Consider the following 12,748-nt stretch of genomic DNA (forward strand, 5'->3'; position numbering starts at 1 on the left):
GTATGGGATTTTAAAATTGTTGAATGCAATTAAAATATGTTCAACATCCACTCTATAACGATATTTGCATATATGCAAACAACGCTGGATAGTTACTCTTTGACTTTAAACACTGACCTGTAGAATTGGTACAAGCCTGACAAACTATATTAGAGGTATCGTAATTAACAAATTTTCATTCATAATACAAAACATAGATGCATCAATGTTCTATAGTATTTTGATTTATTTGACTATAATTTTGGCCAAGTTTTCATTTTGTCCATTATGAGGCAGCAACTGCATATTATCCTAGTTAGTTTGCCAGTTATAATACAGTTAAATAAAGAAATTTCCTCAATGAAATGTGAACAATATTTGTAATTTGTAAACGAACCCAAGTTTCGATTTATTGTGGTAAGTCTTTGCCATTAAATGTAATGTATTACCTGGACATACACCACAGTATTTCTTACACTTGATCTTCGCAATTCTTGAAGTACATTGCATTGATTTGCTGGGATACATTTTAGAACAATTATTACTGGTGTCCTCGCATTTTGGTGAAGATACTGAAAATGAATTAATCACAATTATACTTTATATATCATAAAATGGATAGAGACTAGTACTATATCATAATGATAAGTCAAAAGCACCTCAGTCAAGAGCTTGACTATGTATTTGAAATTCGGGTGAGATACCAGTCAGTCCAGATTACAAGAGCTAAATTTGTTCATTTCTTGGGTTTCAGATATCAAGCGAGAACTTACTTGTGAAGACTATACGTGTCTTGTTTGTGTTTAGAATGTTCACTTTTAGCTGTAAATATAACTTTACCAATGTACCATTAAACGTCTTTTGATAACGCAATACCTATTGAAATTGTAACTATTAAGAAAATTATGACTTTAACTCTGCAATGTCAAACCGACAGGTCACGAGTCAAAATCGAAGAGGATGGAAATCATCAAGAAGCACATATCGTTTGAGTGCAAATGACCATATAAATACGCAAATGTCCTATAAAAATGCGCAAATATCCTATGAAAAAGCGCAAATGTCATATGAAAAAGCGCAAATGTCATATGAAAAAGCGCAAATGTCCTTTGAAAAAGTGCAAACGTTGCATACCGCTGCATTTAATGAAATTGCAATAATTAATCTTGCATTTTTAGTCAGACTTTAAAAATCTTATTATCAAATACAGCCAATGATAAAATTTACAGTAAATGATCTTTATGGTTCCGAACTGTTTAAACAAATTAATATAAAAGTAAGAAAATGTTGTATGATGTTCAATGATTTTTTTATAGCAGTTTATTTCATAGCAAAAACAATAACGATTTAGAAATATAAAAAATAGCTACATACAAATTATCAGTCTCCGAGGAGATCATTACCTCAGTATTCGGCACTTGCATAATTCATAACATACTTTTACTTAAATTTCCCTGTCAAAATTAGTATTATAAAATTTAGAAACTAGGGTATAATTTTTTTCAGGTTAAAATACCATTTGAATCTAGATAAAAATAATATTGGAGTTATTTCAACTAACATATCACATAACATATAACATAACACAACTTTACGAAAATGATAATTTTTTAAAAGTTCAAGATATAACTCTAAGAATTTAACTCACCACATTCTACTTGAAGTAGATGACGTATAAGATAAATCCAACATGCGGATATAACTTTCATGGTATTTCTATATATTTAGTTTAGGTAGTGATGGATCAGAATCTTACAGCGAAGTATAATCTTCATTAAAATAACTACTAGGAATTCCATTTTTATCAATTCTGCAGTAATTTAAATTTAACGATGTCAGTCATAAGCGTTTCAATGGAAAATCTATGATTTCACGTAAGGTCAGAGAATTTCTGTGTAACTACCAATCTATCCATTTAGGGGGTCAGCACGCATAGTCATCGATATTCTGAAAGTTAGCTGAACAAAGTTATCAGATGAAAAAGTAATATATGTAAAAACAAATGTTGCAATGCCACGGTTGCCATAGCAAATAAGTCAATATATTTCCTAGCATTTTGTGGAATTCCGAATTGAAAATAAACAGCTACTTTGCTGTCAATTTGAATCATAACCAGATATATTTAATGACATATGTTCATAACGTTCAGAAACATAATGCCTTACAAACAAAACAGAATATTTTGCCTGAACATTACCACAACCAACAAAGTAGATTCATTTTTAATTATATTTGTGAAGGCCAATTATATACATTCTGCATTGAAAAAATATACATGTTCTGCCTTCACCTCTATTATGATAAATATGAAAGCATCAATGATTTTTTTCTAAGAATTACAGCAAAATATCGGGGTTCAGGGAGCTATAATGGTTGCTATGGAAACCAAAATGTGTCACTTTGTTTTTTTCTTCAGAAACTTGACGATGTTGAGATAACACATAAACAGTTACTTATTACAATTTTAAGCATACAAAATGCTGCATAAAAACTATTCATAAATTCATAAATTATAACACGTATGTGTTGATGTTAAAAAAGAGGGACGAAAAATACCAGAGGGACAGTCAAACTCATAAATCGAGAATACACTGACAACGCCATGGCTAAAAATAAAAAGCACAAACAGACAAACAATAGTACACATGACACTACATAGACAACTAAAGAATAAACAACACTAACCCCACCAAACACTAGGGGTGATACCAGGTGCCCCGGAAGGGTAAGAAGATCCTGCTCCACATGTGGCACCCGTAGTGTTGATGTTAACTGTAACAAAGTATTTGTCAATAGTTCATCATAGTAGTGTCAACCTTATAGATTTGATTAACTGAGAACAATGAACGTTAATACAAAACGATTAATTACTTGTCAATCATACCCAAATCTAACAATAATGAAACAAAGGTGTCATTAAAGCAATTGAAACAAGCTTTTATATTGAAAAAAAAAATGCAAAACAGAAAGAAAGATAGAAACATATTTTTTTCTATTAGTTTAAACATATTTATTTATAGTGGATTGGGAAACAAGTTTTGCAACTTATATTAATCCGTTTCCACTTTGCGGGTGCGAGTGCTGCTTTGTAGCGGCATTAGCCTACTCTTTTTCGAAATCTACAAGGGTGTCTTTAACGTGCAAGAGATATGGCTCTCTCTTATCACGGATCAGCCATTTATCGTCCCCTTCCGACGGACTATCATCGTTTCCTCAAGACCATACTCGCAGATGGTGTCAAGGGAGAGCCGAAAATTGACTTCCTTGAATTTTCATCCCAAACGGGAATCGAACCAGGACCCTTTGTGTTAGTGGTCCGATGCACTAATCACTACACCACGGCTCTCTTTTTCTATTAGATTGTCATATATATATTTGTTTTGGCCTTGTTTAATTGATATTAATAAAATTAACGGTACCAATTAACTCAGTGGGAGATATTAACCGTTTGTTTTGTCACGTAAATGTTATAAGTGTTAAACATGTGCTTTGTAAAAGTTAATCGTACAAAATATCATTTTTTAAGAGTGTTTACATATAAATTGACATATGGCTAGTTTTTATCTTTACCAATAAATAAGTAGAATGTTTGCTTTCATAATACTGAAATAAATACAAATTTGATGAATTCAATAAAGTTGCCGATGTTGCTCTGGACTACTGTAATTAGTAAGCACTGTTTCTTTATATATTAATGTATAATTACATGAAACTTGTTGAAAATGTATTTTAGAGCCATAAATAAAACATATTGAAATTGATCATTGTTTTTTTATGGGTCCAGAAGGATAAAAAAAAATGAATAAAATCTATATTATCACAACATCACTATAAATAGTAAATCGACAAAAATTAAATGACCCTTTGGGTATAATATATAAAGTCAAGTAGGATAGTAAAAGTTGCATTAAATACGACGCTTTGAATTTGAATTCATAGATATAGGAAGATGTGGTATGAGTGGGAATGAGACAAGTCTCCATTTAAGTAACAATTATTAAAAGTAAACCATTTGAGGTCAAGGTACAGTCTTCAACATGGAGCCTTCACACCGGACAGCAAGCTATAAAGGGCCAAAAAAATAAGTGCGTAAAACCATTCAAACGGGGAAACCAACGGCCTTATCTATATAAAAACGAGAAACGAAAAACATGCTGGGTTTAAACATGTAACCGGATAAGATCTAATTATTTTCAACACAAGAAATATCAATCAACTTTCTGAAGGAAATTACAAGATCAGCTTGAAATTCAAGAGAAAGAATTAATAAATAGCATGCGTCAACAAATACACCAAATGTAAATTTTAGTCATCTCGAAGGAAAACAAACTACCAAGACTGAATTGAACCAAATGAGTGTTCTCGGTTGTTGTAATTATCACAACGTTTCCATCAAAATGGTTTCTCTCAGCTGCTCCGTTTATCCATGTGGTTTTGATTATATTGTTTAAAGTCTTTGACTTACTGTGTTCACCCCGATTATACTAGTAACCAGTTACTTTACAATATTTGGTCAGTGATTACCTTTGCGTCTTCAACATGTTTTACTAGTAACACGCGTTTAACGAACATTTTCTTATTACATGACCGCTTATTTATTTTGGATAAACTTCTTCCTCCTAGTTTCCTAGCGTTTTTAAAGGTAATGCACATTGAATACATTATAATACATCCATTTTATTTTGATTTTTTACAAATATTTAATAATTATACCACTGTTATTGAAAATTTAATAAATAGAATGAATAAATTACCTTCTGACATATAATAACCCCGAGATTTGATAGGAATCATAATTGCTGATAGGTTGAGCTTTATAAAATAAAGGCAACAGTAGTATACCGCTGTTCAAAACTCGTAAATCTATGGACAAAAAACAAAATCGGGGTAACCAACCAAAACTGAGGGAAACGCATTAAATATAAAAGGAGAACAACGACACAACATTAAAATGTAACACACACAGAAACGGACTAAGCATTAGACAAAATCCGATGAGAATAACAAATATAACACCAAAACAAAAAAAATAAATTTGGGATAGAAAAGTACCGTGACACGTCTTATAGTAATGTGAATTCACACTAAAATATAAGAGAAAACAAACGACACAACGGAAACACAACGTAAAAATGTTACACACACAGAAACGAACTATAATATAACATTGTCCATTTTCCTGACTTGGTACAGGACATTTTTAAAGAAAAAAATGGTGGGTTGAACCTGGTTTTGTAACATGCCAAACCTCGCACTTTAATGGCAATGTTAAATATAACATTAAAATGACAACATAATATTACAGGACTACAATACAAATAAATAGGAGAACGTATTAAGCAAAGAAACACATGAATAATAGATAACAAAAGGCATCAGGTTTAAAATTCAATACGCTAAAAACGCGCCTCGTCCATACAAGACTTACCAGTGACGCCCAGATATAAAAGTTCGAAAGTAAAAAAAAGTACAAAATTGTACAGCACTGAGGATCAAAAGTTGAAAAAGGTTGTGCCAAATACGGCTAGGGTTTTCTGCTTGTGATAAGAACATCCTTATTATTTAGAACAATTTATGCTATTGCAAACAGTTAATTTTATCAAATGAATACAAAAGATATACATGATAAAACTGAAGTCTTAACGAATTACAGAACAAAACCCGAATACATAATACAAAGACAAGAAAAATACAGAAAATAGACACACCCGACTTAGTCCAGGCCTAATAAATGAAGGCGGTGATTAATTTTCTTTACCATAACACATGAATATAATAGAAAAGACGTCAACAAATTTGACAAAATCTGATGAGAATTACAAATATAGCATCAATCTAAATACATAAATTTGGGATAGATAAGTACCGTAATACGTCTTATAGTAATACGAATTCACACTCAGAAAAACAGTCACAATCGGGTATAAGTCACGTTCGGTAATTAAAAGATTAGACGACGTAATGACACACCACAATCTACCATGTGATAAATATGCCCTTATCTAGTTTGGTCAAAGACACATCGTAATGATCAACTAATTCGTGATGGTGTCCATAAAATGTACGGAGTGTCAATTTTAATCTGTCCTTCTCATATTTTGTTGACGGAGTTTCTGTGTAAGGAGCACACTTCTGTTTATGAAGTCTGTATAGTGTGAACAAGCACAAGAATAACGTATCAATTGTGATATGTAAACACCATACGAAGGGGCAGAGGGTATGTTACTGCTGAGAAATGGGAAATTGATAATTGGGAAGTTGAAATCGTCCCGTTTATCATAGATTTTCGTGTGAAGTCGTCCATCTGCGTCAATATTTAGGAAAAGATCAAGGTATGAAAAGAGGGACGAAAGGTACCAGAGGGACATTCAAACTCATAAATCGAAAATAAACAGACAACGCCAAGGCTAAAAAAGAAAAGGACAAACAGATAAACAATAGTACACATGACACAACTAAAGAATAAACAACACAGACCCCACCATAAACTAAGGGGTGATCTCAGGTGCTCCGGAAGGGTAAGCAGATCCTGCTCCATATGTGACACCCGTCGTGTTCCTTATGAGATAACAAATCCGGTAAGTCTCTTGTTAACAAATGTTTTTTTCTTGTTTGTGTTGGTTTATCTCGTTCGTGTGTTGTCAGTGAATTTTTTTACCTGCTATTATTAAGGATCCAGAATGTCAATTTGCATTGAGCGCTCTGAAAGGTCTTATGTAGACAAAACGCGCATCTGGCGTACCATATTAAAAGCCTTGTATCTATAATTAAATTTTACAAATAACTACACTATCATTAGCTCAGATAATATAAACGCAAAGTACAACAAACGACGCCTTGCCTAATCCACAAAACATTTCGCATAATGCACTTTGTTAAACAAGATCTGTGTCTCTAATTCTAATCGAGATTTTTGTTTTAAAATTAAACTAAATAGTTATACTCTCTGTAATTCCGTAGTTTGCCACTAGTTGGTAGGTTTCGTGATATTGATAATCTTGAGTTATTATGTAATGTTTTGGATTGAAATTTTATGTTTTTGTCAATATGAGGGGACTTGATTTAACCTAAACCGACTTATGTGTTTAATACAACTGTTTGTGTTTTCTAATCTTATTTAAAGTGAACAAAATAAACAGTTTAACTTTACACTCGCAATAAGGTATTTTATGCACAATCGTAAAATTGACTCTCTTTCTTAAATAGTAGCAACTATTATTTATCATTTATGAATTCATTTAGGCTACTGGCGTATATTGTTTTTGTCTGGATACTAATGTGTTAATATCATAAATCAAAAGTGTCTGCTTACACTTGCTTACATACAGGAACGCCTCTTTTTGTTTTGAATGATTACTAAAACGTGCATTTTATTTTCAAGAGTGTAAAGCACGTTAAAACATTCTCACATAACATCTGTTTAGCTTCATACAAACATGTACAAAATATACCACTCAGGCCTTCCCGTATATCTATTGTAAATATTTTAATTACTACTTATGATTCATATTTGATTGTAGTGAATGCATTTATTTGAACTATACTGCTGTGCCAGTTTCTTGTATTTTCAACTTCACACTGTGTGACAGATGTTGATGAATCGACGGATTTTGTTTACTGAGAAAGATTGGAGGAAAGATTAATTTTAAAGTGTCGATAAATTGTTAAAAAGACAGTTTTATTTCTTTTAATGCTGATAAGACAATGTCAGTTTATAGTTGACTTTTAATTTGTCGTAGTTGTTAAGACATTAGCAGTTTTTATTTTTCTCCTCGTTCTAATCAGACTTAATATTTTTATGAATCTGAAACTTTTAAATTAAAGATCATATTTCGGTAACTCCAAAACCGGGATATCCCATATCGTATAGGGGGTGGTTCATGGAGACAATAAAAGGACTAAGAACTGTCCCCCTCTGGCACAGATATCTTCATTACCAGCTCTATAGTGGAGGGTATGGAATGATTGCGTAGGGTTCACTGTTGTCATCGTAGGAATTCCCTCAACTTCTGGTAGTAAAAGGGAGATTTCATCTCCGCATTACACGTAATTCAGGTTGTTTGGATATGAAAAATCGGAGAGACATGTTTTGAAGAGGTTTGTGTAAACAGACGGGGATAGGGGGTGGGGGTGTTCTCCGCTAAGTCCACTTTTGTACGCAGGATGGATATTTTGACACGTATGTTATCATAGACTCCCCGATATGCTCTTTTCAGTCCTTTGGCTATCGGTTTGTTTTTTTCTCTGAAACTGGTGGACTGTTTTATCTGCAGCCTACCAATATATCCACACATACATATGTTTGTACATATATTTGTTGTACTATTAATGATAATATTCTGTATTCTTTCCACACTTTGTATTGTTGATTTTTCTGCGCCAGTGGTCCGTTTATTAATTTTCTGTTAACATAATGTACTACATGCAACTATCTGTTAGGTACCATCCTTTATTAAGTACAATGTCTTTATGTTGAGACTGTTGAGCATTTATATTGGTAAGTTTATGTGTAGGTGTGTGGACTCAAAGACATAGAGCTGAAATTGGATTATCTTACATACACTTTTATTAAAGGAATCAAATACGAAACACCAACGTTAAAGGTCCATTGATGGTGCTGTCGTATGAATCATGCTGCGATCGGGTGCATATATCAATTCTTCCGTATCCTTTATGATCAACAGCTGATCCCGAATCTACTACCTGTAAAACAACAACATAACTTTTCATATATTTTTTTGTAAAATATCTAAATGCATTAACTTTTTTTATTTCACGAACGGGTTAAAATCAAAATGATTACAATGAATTTTGCTAAAAAGAACGTAAACAACTCTGCTTCTGGTATAAAAAAAAATAATTGAACTATTGTTATGTCTACTGTTAAGCTGTTCATTTATTATGTTTTATTGCATCGGTTAAACGTGGCACATTCAAATGCTACTGTGGAAACGTAATACCATACTGGGTAATCTTCTTTCGTTTCTTTACTGTACATAGAAATAAAATTAGGCAGGTACATTTTCCTATATTTTTTGTATCTTCACACTTTACAATATATTTAGGTGGCGTTTATGGGCTATACGTTTTTGATTTTCAGATATTTTTTTCTCTCCCTAAAGCCAGAGTAAATAAAAGTATCCTTATACATGTGATTAGATTTGTGTAACCCTTTGACTCACAATTCATACAGAATTTTGTTGTTAAATACAAATAGAAAATATATCTTGCACACTTTATTAATTTCACATTCAAATATATTGATAATGTACTATCACTCAATAACTAACATTTAAAGGGGGTGTACCCATATATATTACAGTGAACTTTGGATGAAGTATTATACTTAAATATAAAAAAGAAGATGTGGTATGATTGCCAATGAGACAACTATCCACAAAAGACCAACATAACACAGTCATTAACAACTATAGGTCACCGTACGGCCTTCAACAATGAGCAAAACCCATACCGCATAGTGAGCTATAATAGGCCCCGATAAGACAATGTAAAACAATTCAAACAAGAAAACTAACGGCCTTATCTATGTAAAAAAATGAACAAAAACAAATATGTAACACATAAACAAAACGACAACCAGTGAATTACAGGCTCCTGACTTGGGACAGGCACATATATAAATAATGCTTCATATATTAATCTTTTGAACGATATTAAAATGGATGGTCAACTTCAAGATAGAATGTATGACACAGTGATGATTTTAACTCTCAAATTATCAACTTCCCATTTCTCTGCAGTAACATACACTCCGCTCTATACTATTGCGTTTGCCATTTAATCCATACGATGTTTTGATTTTAAATTTTGAAAAGGAACTTTCCGTTTTAAAATTTCCTTGGAGTTCGGTATCTTTGTTATTTAACTTTTTACATATCTCAATTAATATGTTAATACACAGCAAATGCTTCAAAACAGTTTTTAAGACGGAAAACGGTTGAAACCGTCACTAAATAGTTGATTTGATAGTATGTTTGATACATTGATAAGTTTGTATACTATTACTAAAAAGAAAAGATGTTGAATAATTGCCAATGAAAATAAATCCACTAAAGACGAAATGATGACGATATAAATAATTATAGTTTTAGTACCAGTACAGATATGTATATATTATAAATTCAATTATTATCAAATCCTTATTTGTAGTTATTGTATTTCTTTAAGATAATTTAAGACACTTATTTACAGCTCTTACCTTGAAGGGAATGATTCTATTGTATTTATGGTTTAACTGTGGGATACAAAGACTTTTACCATAAAGAATATGCGCGTATATATCCATTGCAACACTGACCCATTGAGCTTTACCTTCGAGAAAATCCTTGAATGAAAAATAAAATCTAGTAAATAGCTGATTTCGTTGACACAACTGGCTAAATAGTTTTTAGTATATTGAATCATTCAGATATTAAAAAATCACTGTCGTTTTGAAAATTGATGAACTAATAATTGAAAATGTAGAAATGACTATAAGAAGAAATTAAAACTAAATGTTTTAAACAGTCTAATTTTTTGTGAGGTAACCATAGAATTGTCTATCCAAATGAACATCATAATCGCTGTAAACATAATTAGTAAAAATAGACAAAACAAAAACATAACATTACAACTGACTTCTGGTCGTTAGATAAAAAGGATAAAAATAATTGATTTGACAGTTTTAATAAGCTCCAATCAACGTACTTGAAGGGTATGTAATGGATGGCCAAGTCTGTCATAAAATCCACCTCCTGTTGCATCGGCAGCCGGATAATATCCAGTACCGTGGGAACTATATCTGTGTCTCCCAGAGCAATCAAGTGTATCTATATAAATGCAATAAACAAACATTACCTCAAAGATACACATGAATAGCGTTAAACTCTTTGATATTGTAATATATTGTAATGTATATTTTATATTGTTAATTAGGTACTACACTGCATACAGTTTTCTTGCTTTCATCAAATGCATACTTGTCAACTACATTTTTAGCAAATATGTTTTAGCCGTTTACATCATCTTAGTTTGGTCAACTTCATAATATTTATACATCTTTCAATGCTTTTTTATTTGAACTTTTCTTATTGAATTGTAGTCAGAGAAACTGTTCTAAAGCAGGTTAAGGTGAAGGTGATAATGGATAGCAAACATGCGAGGGCTTTATAGCCAGTCAAGGTAATTAAAAAAACATAGTTTCAGAAATCATCTAAGACATACGAAACTAAGAAAATGTTATTTTCATTCATAAAAACTATACCTGACGCAACGACAGAGAAACACACTGCTACAAGTATTTTTGTCAGCATCTGAAATAAAATTAAATCAAACATAGCAAACAGATACAATAAATTCACTGAGGATATCAATACAATGTCAGGTTAGATTAGAAAGATGTATTCTATAATGCAGAAATGAATAACAGTGTGCATGCTATAATGATAATAGAACTTATTTTCAAATTGTAACTCTGTTCTGCTATTTATTCCGATCTAATGTAGAAAAAATATTTCGAATAACATTTGTTTAAAAGCATGAAATGAACAAATTTTAATGCACCAGGTGAACAAGTAATGTAATTGTCGAGGCCAACAAATTTGAATATTATCAATCATTCAACACAATGAAATTATCAATATATTCAAAACAATGCTGCAAAATGATTTTGAATTGGATATAGGCGTTTTTGACAGATACATTCATATAACAATAAAATTATTTATTTACCAAAATGATGTTTATGAATTAAAGAAGCGACTTTTATTATTCGTAAATGCAGTTTAAAAGAATGGTAAAAGTATAAAAATACAATTATCCAAATACTTTTGATAAACGCTGCAACAACATAAAATTTATACTAAGGTTTTCAAATGTTTCTTTACAATTCGATTATATGAATGTCTTTCAGCTGTAGATCTGTTTATTTCTAATAAGCATTGTATGATCTACTAACGTCAAACTTATAAGCAGATTAACTTTGAAGGATTATAATGTGTTTTTTTTTATCAATGTAAATTTCTTTCAGTGCCATAATATTTATATGATAACTTGTTTGAATAGATTATAATACAGATTATCATTTAGAGTGAAACGTCGAAACAAAAGTAGTCCTGAACATACCATAACGTTGTCTGAGATCTTCGAATTCACACAATTTGTTGATATATCTGCTTATCGTGGAACAAACGTGACAATCACAGTAAACCTTGGTAATTGTTATCAGGTTATAAGTTCAAACTCTTTCTTTGGCAAAGATAATTCAGACTGTATCAAATCATTATTATCACACGAATAAGTTAAATTATAACATAATTCCAGTTAAGGTATAAGTTATAAAGTTTGGTATTTATATATATATTTATATCGTAAGGATTGTTTCAGTCTCGACATACATGTAACCTTGTGATGCCATTTCAAATACATGTTGAGTTTAAAAGAGGGACGAAAGATACCAAAGGGAAGTCAAACTCATAAATCTAAAACAAACTGACAACGCCATGGCTAAAAATGAAAAAGACAAACAAACAACAGCACACACGACACAACATAGAAAACTAAAGAATTAACAACACGAACCCCACCAAAAAACTAGGGGTGATCTCAGGTGCTCCGGAAGGGTAAGCAGATCCTGCTCCACATGCGGCACCCGTCGTGTTGCTTATTTGATAACAAATCCGGTAAATAGTCTAATTCGGTAGGTCACATTCATGAAAGGGAAGGGGATTGTAGTTACGACGTAATGAACATATCCGATATCATTTGTGAA

General features: G+C 31.7%; 1 long non-coding RNA gene across 1 annotated transcript; it reads right to left on the reverse strand.

Moving 5' to 3' along the window:
* Positions 1–8,529: 8,529 nt before the first annotated feature.
* On the reverse strand, positions 8,530–10,840 carry LOC139510252 (uncharacterized). The gene is made up of 3 exons (XR_011661861.1): positions 10,687–10,840; positions 10,199–10,324; positions 8,530–8,682 (listed from the first exon to the last, which is right to left on the reverse strand). It is a non-coding gene; the product is annotated as an uncharacterized lncRNA (long non-coding RNA).
* Between the last annotated feature and the right edge of the window lie 1,908 nt (positions 10,841–12,748).

This window comes from Mytilus edulis, chromosome 2, assembly GCF_963676685.1.
Source record: "Mytilus edulis chromosome 2, xbMytEdul2.2, whole genome shotgun sequence".
In the NCBI taxonomy this organism is placed as follows: Eukaryota; Metazoa; Mollusca; class Bivalvia; order Mytilida; family Mytilidae; genus Mytilus; species Mytilus edulis.